Raw genomic sequence first — 8,246 nt, 5'->3', positions numbered from 1 at the left:
CTCAGTGGCAAAGGGTGTATCTAGTGTAGGTTCTGAGTCTGTTTCCAAGTACTAAAAATGGGGGTGGGGGAGCAGTTACACAGCCCGTTAAATTAGACAGCCTCCTTATCTCTGTTCAGTGCCAAGCAGAAGTGTGCTTATTTTATCTCAGTTTGGAAATCAGACTAAGAACACACTGAGAAATTGGTGCAATATCAATCTGGGGGACATTGGGGCTTTTGTTGAAGTGACCGTGACCTGTTTCTGCCTTGTCGACGATGATGTAACACACGCACAATGGGATTTCCAGGAAAGTGGCTATTGGAGCATGCTTAGTGGCCAGTGATCCGTGGGTTCAACCACGGAAACTGAGGCAGGTGACAGCTGTGGCCTTTTGGTGGCTTTTGTCTTTCCAGTGTATTTAACAGTCGAGGTGAAACAGAAGTAGGGACTGAAGGGCAGTGACTGGTTATCTGACTTCTTGTGCTGTCTCTGAGGAGTCCTGCCCAGGCTGCTCTGGGAATTAAACTTTGTTCAGAGTTTAGCTGTCTATGATGATGGGAAAAATATCAAGATGGAAGACCTTGAAGGTCCTTGGGTTAAGTTGAGTTCGGTCTTTTGAGGGCTTTTGGTTTGTTGGTTGTGTTTTGGAGGTGCTGGGGAGTAGAACCCACAGATTTCATATGTGCTAGATAAACGCCCCATCAATGAACTGCAACCCTAGCTCCCAGTTCAGCATTTGAAAATAGTGAACATGAACTCACATTTTACTTACAATAGCAATTTCATGTGGCTCAACATAGTACGTAAACTTACTTTAAGTAAGTATTTGGCACCCATGCTCAGAAGGAGTGGGTTTTCGTTTTGAGCTCCCAAAATCGTGACATGGAAATTCAATTACAAAGACAGTGCCACGCTTCTGTGCTCAGAACCTCCCTCCTCTTTGTGTGGGCATCTCTGTTTTCAAGCAGATTTTAGGCTTCAGATAGCATCACCACCGTCCTGGTTGTAAATCTAACAGTTGTAAATACCAGTATCTCTGTCACAGCCGTTCAGACTTACAGGAAGTACTTTCATCTGTAGTTATATCATCACAAAACTGTTGGATGTGGTTGGTTTTAGGGGAGGCAACCCCTAAAATCAACCTGTTACATTTAAGTGTTATATCTTTGAAGTGTCTCTGATAGGGCCAAGGGCTTATGGGAAAACTTACTGCCGGTATTACTGTCCTCTTGTTGAAGGATCTAATTGGCAAGTTCCTGCCATGCCACTCTTGCTTTTTACGGGGCTTATGTTCTCAAACAGTAAAATGCCCTCTGCTGGATCCCTCCACCTCTCTGTGCTCACAGCCCAACCCTGGATGCCCTCTCTGCTCCGTGTCAGTTCTGTGAATGGACACCACTTCCCACCGAGGACATAGCATTTGGATTCTATGTCTCCCTTAATCTAGAGGGGGTGGGAGTACACTCCTTCCTGCTTTACTATGTGACCCTGGCTTGTTGAAGAGACTTGTCAGTGACCTTGCTAAATGGCCTGAACTGACATGCTCAGGGACCGGTGACCTCATTAGGTGTCACGTGATTCTCACCAGGGCCTGTCTCCTGCTTCTCCCAACAGCCAGCTCAGTGTCCCCTGCATGGCAGCATGAACCTGATGACATGTCTAAAACACCGAGAGCCAGGACCTCAGCCTGACTAGGCACTGCTTAGTGAATGTCACCACATGGATAGGAATCTGTCTTACCACAGCTTGTATCCCTCAGGGCACCCTGGTAAGCCTGCAAGGTGTCAGCCCATTGTACAGATGGGAAAATTGGCTTTGTGGAAACTATATAGCTCCTGAGGTTATTGAGATGAGTAGCTTATTGTTGGAGAGGATTGCCTAAATATACACAAAGTCTAGAGTCCCATTCCCAGAACCAGTGGTAGGGGACAGAGGGAGGGAGGGAGGGAGGGAGGGACAGAGAGAGGGAATGTATAAAATGAGGTCTATAAAACCTTATTTCTGAGTCTTTGCTGTAGCCATCATTAATTCAGTCAGTCTTATTGTGTCACAACCACTACGCTCAGGTATGGTAAATATCCTTTGTTTGCTTGTTTGTTTTGTGTTTTGGTTGTGATTTTCAGACAGGGGCTCTATCTTATGCTCACCTCAAACTCCCTTTGTAATAGGGTAACCTTGAACTTCTGCTCAGCCTGCCTCCAATCCCAGTCATGCTCCCCAACTCCAGGTTTATAAGAATGGTAACCGGGCCTTCGTGCAAGCTAGGCAAGCACTCTAGCAACTGAGCTACAGCCCAGTCCTGGTGAAAATACTTTCTCACGTGGTATGTAATCCTTTCAAAGCATATACACTGTACGCGTCTTATGTTGCCAGTATAGCGGGAGATCACTCTAGCCGCCACCGCCGCGTCCCCCTCCGCCGCCACTGCCGCTGCCACCGCCACCGCTATATGAATCCCTATATGACATTAGGTATTTCATAAAAGTTTGGGTCAAATGAGCCACACCATGACCTGTCCAGGTCCATACTGAATGCTTGGCTGGCTTTCCAACACACCCGTGTCACTAGAGTTTTCCTTTAATGGACTTATTCCTTTAGAAAATGGGGTCCCAGGAGCCTCCCCCCACAGAGAATCAATAAGGCCCGCAGCCTGAGGACTCTTCCATGCTGGGTGAAGCCTGGGAAGAGGGTACATCTCCTGATCCACATAGGATCTCTGGACCAGCTGGGCTTCCTCTCAGCGTCTACTGCCGTCATTACAAGAGCTGTTTTCTCTTTAATCTGCGCGCCACATTGCAGCAATTTTCATCAAAAATATATTAAGCCCCTGCTGTAAATTGGCCCCACACACCCTTGTCAAGACATGTGAAGCGTAAAATGTCTTCATTTTTTTTTCACAGTTTTTCCCTCTCTAAAGCCCTAGTAGATAGCAGTGGTTCCTAAGGCCCTTAACAGTCATCCCGTCCGTAAGCCAAGGATTATAACGCAGAATGATCTACTTCAGCTGCAAACACTGGCTTGTCCTTTGTTTAAAAAAAAAAAAAAAAAGACACTCTACAAGAAAAAAGTAAATCCCCACCCCACCCTCGTGTCTGTGTTCTCTGAAATATCACCTCAAATTATCTACCTAAGAGAAATTATTTTTCCGGCCTCAAAGAAGTCCCCACCCACCAGATTCCCCTTCCCCACCCAGTGTCTTATGAATTGTGAGGTGCAATCTCTAAAGGTAGGCATCTCAGTGGTGAGTAAGAGCCCGGGTGTTTGAAGGGGTTGTTTGTCTGTGACAGGTGTCACTCTGTGACAGGCTTCTGTCTTTACTCATGTGCATAGCTCTGTGTACCTACCTGCGTGGGAGCACACACAGGGGGAGCGCTTCTAGAAGTGTTTTCTACACTGACAACAGTGGTCCTGCAGGTTGTCAGTGGGGCCAGCCTGAAGTGTCCCCAGGAAGGACTAGCCGTGAAGAAGGTGGTCGATCCTTTCCTGCAGGCATCCAGAGGTAAAGGGATTTGTCAGGCCGCTGCCAAGGAAGTGTGGCAGTTCTCTGAAGAAAGGAGCCTGTTCCTTAACAGAAAATGGGAACTCTAAAGATTCTGCTCGCTTCTTCAGTTTCTTATAGAGAATGCAAGAATGGTGGTGCCTTAAACATCCCCCCAGACACTCCTGTAACAAAATGGATTGTGACAATTTAACGGGAAATTGCCTTGGAATGTTAAGACATGCTAATTTCACCCCTAACACCCCCCTAAAACGCATTAAAAAAATGTTCCACGTACATTACATACAACATAGAGAATATGACCCCCTCCAGCTGAATTCAGATTTAGCCAGTACCCTTAGGCCTTTGTTTTTGCTTGCTTGTTTTGTTTTTTAAAAAAATAGGCAGAAGTCTATATCTTAAGGGGCTTCGCATCTTGCTTGCTTGACTCCTCAGGAAAGCATCTGTAACACTCAACATTGTGCGGGGTTTTTGTGGGGTTGGGTTTTTTTTTTTAATATTAGTATTCCTAATGAAGTTTCAAGTTAGACAGTTTCTCGGGCTTTCCTAAAGCTCAGAGTGTATTGTTGACATACTTGACAGGTGCCATGCGAGTCTTGCATCACTTCAACCCTGTCTTCTCACCCAACAGTGTGGCCTGCCCTTTCTGAGCCCTGGGCAAGACGCAGTGTGATGGAGTCTCAGCCACTTTCTAAGCAGAGAGAACTATGTTGCTAAGACAGAGGAATGGTTCTCCGCACCCCCTTCCCACCCCCCCCAAAAGACTTTAGCTGTCTGGAGGTTTGTAGGCACTGTTGCCCACCTCCCTTCCAAAAAAATGCCTTGAGGGCAGGCAGCCTCTTGGCAACAGACCTAATCTATGAAGTGGTATGAGCTTGGTCTGCTCCATGGAGGACCAGGGATGGTTGGCAGGGCCATTAGCTAGAATCGAATACAGATGTGCTATTCCAGCCCAGAGTAAAGATTTGTCCCCAAAAGCTACATTTTAGGCCCCAAACTGGCATTTCCTCAGGAAGTCATTCTGGGAACTGGACAAGAACACTTCGTACCTGGCTCATATCCAGGCCACCTCAGTAAGTCTTATCAGATCATGACGAAGGAGCTACGGAGGCACAGATGGAGGAAGCTGGAAACAGCGACATGTGTAAGCGAAGCTCTGCAGATGAGCACACAGGCAAGGCCAGAAAGATGCCTGTTTCGCCACCAGGTGTTCAGATGGCTTGGTAAGCTGAGCTGAGCTTTGAAGTACCAGCTATGCATGGATTGCATGGAACCTGTGGGCTCAGTGGCTGTTACCCGCCCCACACACACACCTCTACACCACTCTGCGTGCCTTTTTAGTGCCAAGTCCGGGAAACAGAGTAATTGGACAGAGCAGCATTTATCAGCCAAAATGTCTGATGTCCTCTGTCACCCAGCTTTCCTAAGACAATGCGGCACTCTGCTTAATCTTACGGAAGCCATCGGAGCACTGAGCAGGACCATTACAACTTTTGAAGGAAGATTAATTACTTTAAAATGAAGGGAGCTTGATGTAATCTTTCTTTGCTAATGATTTATAGGTTACCTCAGGTCATAGTAAAGCCAGGGAGTCTTGGTCGTGAGTATTGATCTTCCTGACCTTCCTGACAAGGTATTCCGGCCAGAGTTACGGGGGCTAACCAAGGTGGTTGGTCCTTTTGTTTTTATCCTCAAGGTAAAATGGCCTCAGTATACAACCACAAGCATGTTCTCAAAAACGCTGCTAGATGCTACAGGCGGGGTATTCAGACGTCAGCCTGGAGTAATAAGACAGGCCGGGGGCTGGGGACATAGCCAGCTTGGTAAAGTGTTTAATAAGGACGGGAGTTCAGTTCCCAGGACCTATGGTTCTTTTTCCTAAGACGTGTATGTATGGCAGCACATGTAATCCCAGCTCTGGGGAACTGGAGATTGGAGGGTCCCTGGGGTTTACCAGCCACTCATGCTAACCTGCTGAGCAAGTTCCGGGCCTGTAAGGAACGACACCGGAGACTGTCATCTCACTTCCATGTAGCCATGCGCCTGTGCGCACAAACCATACATACACGGGGAAGTTTATTAATCACACATGAGCAAATTTAGAAGGTATACACAGCCAACTGCAACTAGATCTTTGTGTCTGTACTCAGTATATTATTTGGGTGCTTTGACAGCAATAGAAGTGTGTGTGTGTGTGTGTGTGTGTGTGTGTGTGTGTGTGTGTGTGTGTGTGTGTGTGTGTGTGTACACACAGAGCCTTGTGGCCATCATGCCTGGAAAGGCAGGATAAAAGTACTGTAGAGCCCTCTTAACATGAGATGCTACTGAGACCATCAAGATGCCTAAGTGAATCACTTCCTGCTGCTTTTCTCTCCTTGTCTGCTTGAATTCAAAGCTTGGAGCTTACGTTCACATGGCCAGGGGTCAGGTGCGCACACTTGGCAGTTTCACGGTCAGTGGTGTTGGTGAAGAAACTCCAGAGCCCTTAGGAAGAGGGACAGGGGCTAGTTAGCATCCGTAAATGTCCTCTGTAGGGCGACGCCCCAGCCTCAGCATGTCTCTCCATTTAGATCTCTGCAGTACACAGGGTGTTGGCCTTTTCCAGGACTCTGTGAGCAGCAAGTGTGTCAAGTATGCTGTACAATACGGACCAGAGCAGACAAACCATGTTGTCTTGGTGAATGCACTTAGCCTCTATGAAAGGGCATCGCTGTTAGATGTTTCTAACTCCGGCTGGATAACCTTAGGAAGAACATAAACAAACTAATAGCAAAGTTCTAGCTCACATATCTGAAGTCTGATTGGTGTTCAGATAGCATCTTGAGTCTCAGCTACAAAAATATCTATACTGTTTTGTTTCTTCAGACAAATTCTTGCTGTGTAGCCCAAGTTTGCATTGAACTCAACAATCTTCCTGCCTTGGCCTCCTGAGTGCTGGGCGACAGGTAAACCAGACCCAGGTGTACTGTTTTCACTATGCTATCTACATTGAATGAGTGCAGTGAGAAAAGGCTAACAGCCCAACTGTCCACGTGGCCATCCACCCCATTAAAGTGGTCATCACCAGGCTAAAGCTGGACAAAGACGGGAAGAATATCCTGGAAAGGAAAGCCAAGTCCCGACAAGTAGGAAAGGAGAAGGGCAAAGACAAGGAAGAAACAATCGATAAGATGCAGAAGTAGAGGCTTCTCATACACAACTCTCATTAAAGACTGTTTAAGTAGTAAAAAAAAAAAAAAAAAGGCTATCTGGAAAGGGCATCCTTAATTCTTTGGTGTAGGAAGAACCGAAGTTAGAAGGCCTCTCCGGTCTCCTTAGATTTAATACAGTGTACACCCAAGCTTCATTTCTTTGTGTGTGACACTAAACAAAGTTTTCATCTGCCCTGTCCGCATTTCCACCAACAGAGTTGCACGGTTAGAGCCCAGGTGAGGCTTAGCAAGGGCTCCTTAAGTGTTGGTTGGGTTGTATTGATTCACTCACAGCAACAGAAACTTACATCACACTGTCTGAATTAATATTTCCCTCACCTGTAACGTACATCTGCCCAAATACTCCGAGTCTGCATGAAGCAGAGATTCCAGTGTGTGGATACCTACCAGCAGAGCGCCTAATGGTGGGGCCCGTCTGCCTCCAGCAGGCTGTCCTGAAAAGGAACACCATCATCCACTGTGATAATGCCAGGAAGCTGGTTACTGAACAGTAGCTTGCCTCAGGAAGGAAGCAATAGAGAGCATATGGCTAGAATACAATGGGCCAAAAGGCTGAAACATATACCCAGGGTTCTGGAATAATGTCTTTTGTAACCAAAAAAAACCAAAAAACAAAAAACAAAAAAAAAAAAACCCAAAAAACCCTAAATGGCTAGTTTCTGGGGGGTGGGGCATTAATCTGCGTTATGAAAACTCCCTTGGCTATCATTTTGAAATTAAGAGTTTAAAGAGCTCAAGGTTTATGTAGCCAAGTGGTAGCACACTTGTCTAGCATATACAGGAGGCTAGACTTACTTGAGTGCTTGCTAGGAAACTGTAAAGTGAAAACTGTATATTCTAAGGGGAATTGTGACTTGAAATGAAACGCTCTTCGTTAATGTGCTGTGTGCTGAACCCAGACCCTCAACACACTGGACAAGATCTCCACCACTGGCCCTCTATGAAACTTCCTTTATACTATTTCAGAGGGAATTCATTCATAACTTGATAAGACAATGAGATCATCTGTTTGAATGGTGAGTGTCCTGCTTGATTCCAGCATGAGATGATATTTAATAAGCTTTAAAGATTTACGTGGGGGTAACATTCTTGATTGGAAAACTTCCGAGTACAGTATTATTGCGAGTCTCATGCTCACTTTGGCAGCACGTGTACTAAAATTGGAACGATACAGAGAAGATTAGCATGGCCCCTGCACCATTAATGAGCAGCCCCCTATGGGGTCAACACGGCTGAAGGGCGAGGAGGAGAGTGGGATACAGGACCAGCTACTGTGCCGCGAGAATAGTCTGCTTTACTCTAGTGACCAGGCGAGAGAGAACAGCATTCACTTCTGCAATGAAGTAGATTAGGTCCAGGGTCACTGTCCTGAGGTTTGCAACTGAACGTGTCAGCTGACAAAGGAAGTGAATGATGGGAAGAAAAGGAGGCAGAGGCAGCTGCTTTCCTTGGGGGGGGGGGGGTGGCTCACCATTTTATTTCACGCCATAGTGAAGGTAGCGTGGGGAAGAGGGGGGTCAATGGTGAAGGCCAAGAACAGGTACCTGGAGAGG

At 46.5% G+C, this 8,246-nt stretch overlaps 1 pseudogene; it reads left to right on the top strand.

The window, feature by feature from the left end:
- The first annotated feature begins 7,823 nt into the window (after positions 1-7,823).
- LOC127199742 (uncharacterized) lies at positions 7,824-7,893 on the top strand (annotated as a pseudogene).
- Positions 7,894-8,246: the final 353 nt, after the last annotated feature.

Source organism: Acomys russatus, chromosome 15, assembly GCF_903995435.1.
Source record: "Acomys russatus chromosome 15, mAcoRus1.1, whole genome shotgun sequence".
NCBI classification, from domain to species: domain Eukaryota; kingdom Metazoa; phylum Chordata; class Mammalia; order Rodentia; family Muridae; genus Acomys; species Acomys russatus.
This window is presented reverse-complemented; position numbering and strand designations above follow the sequence as displayed.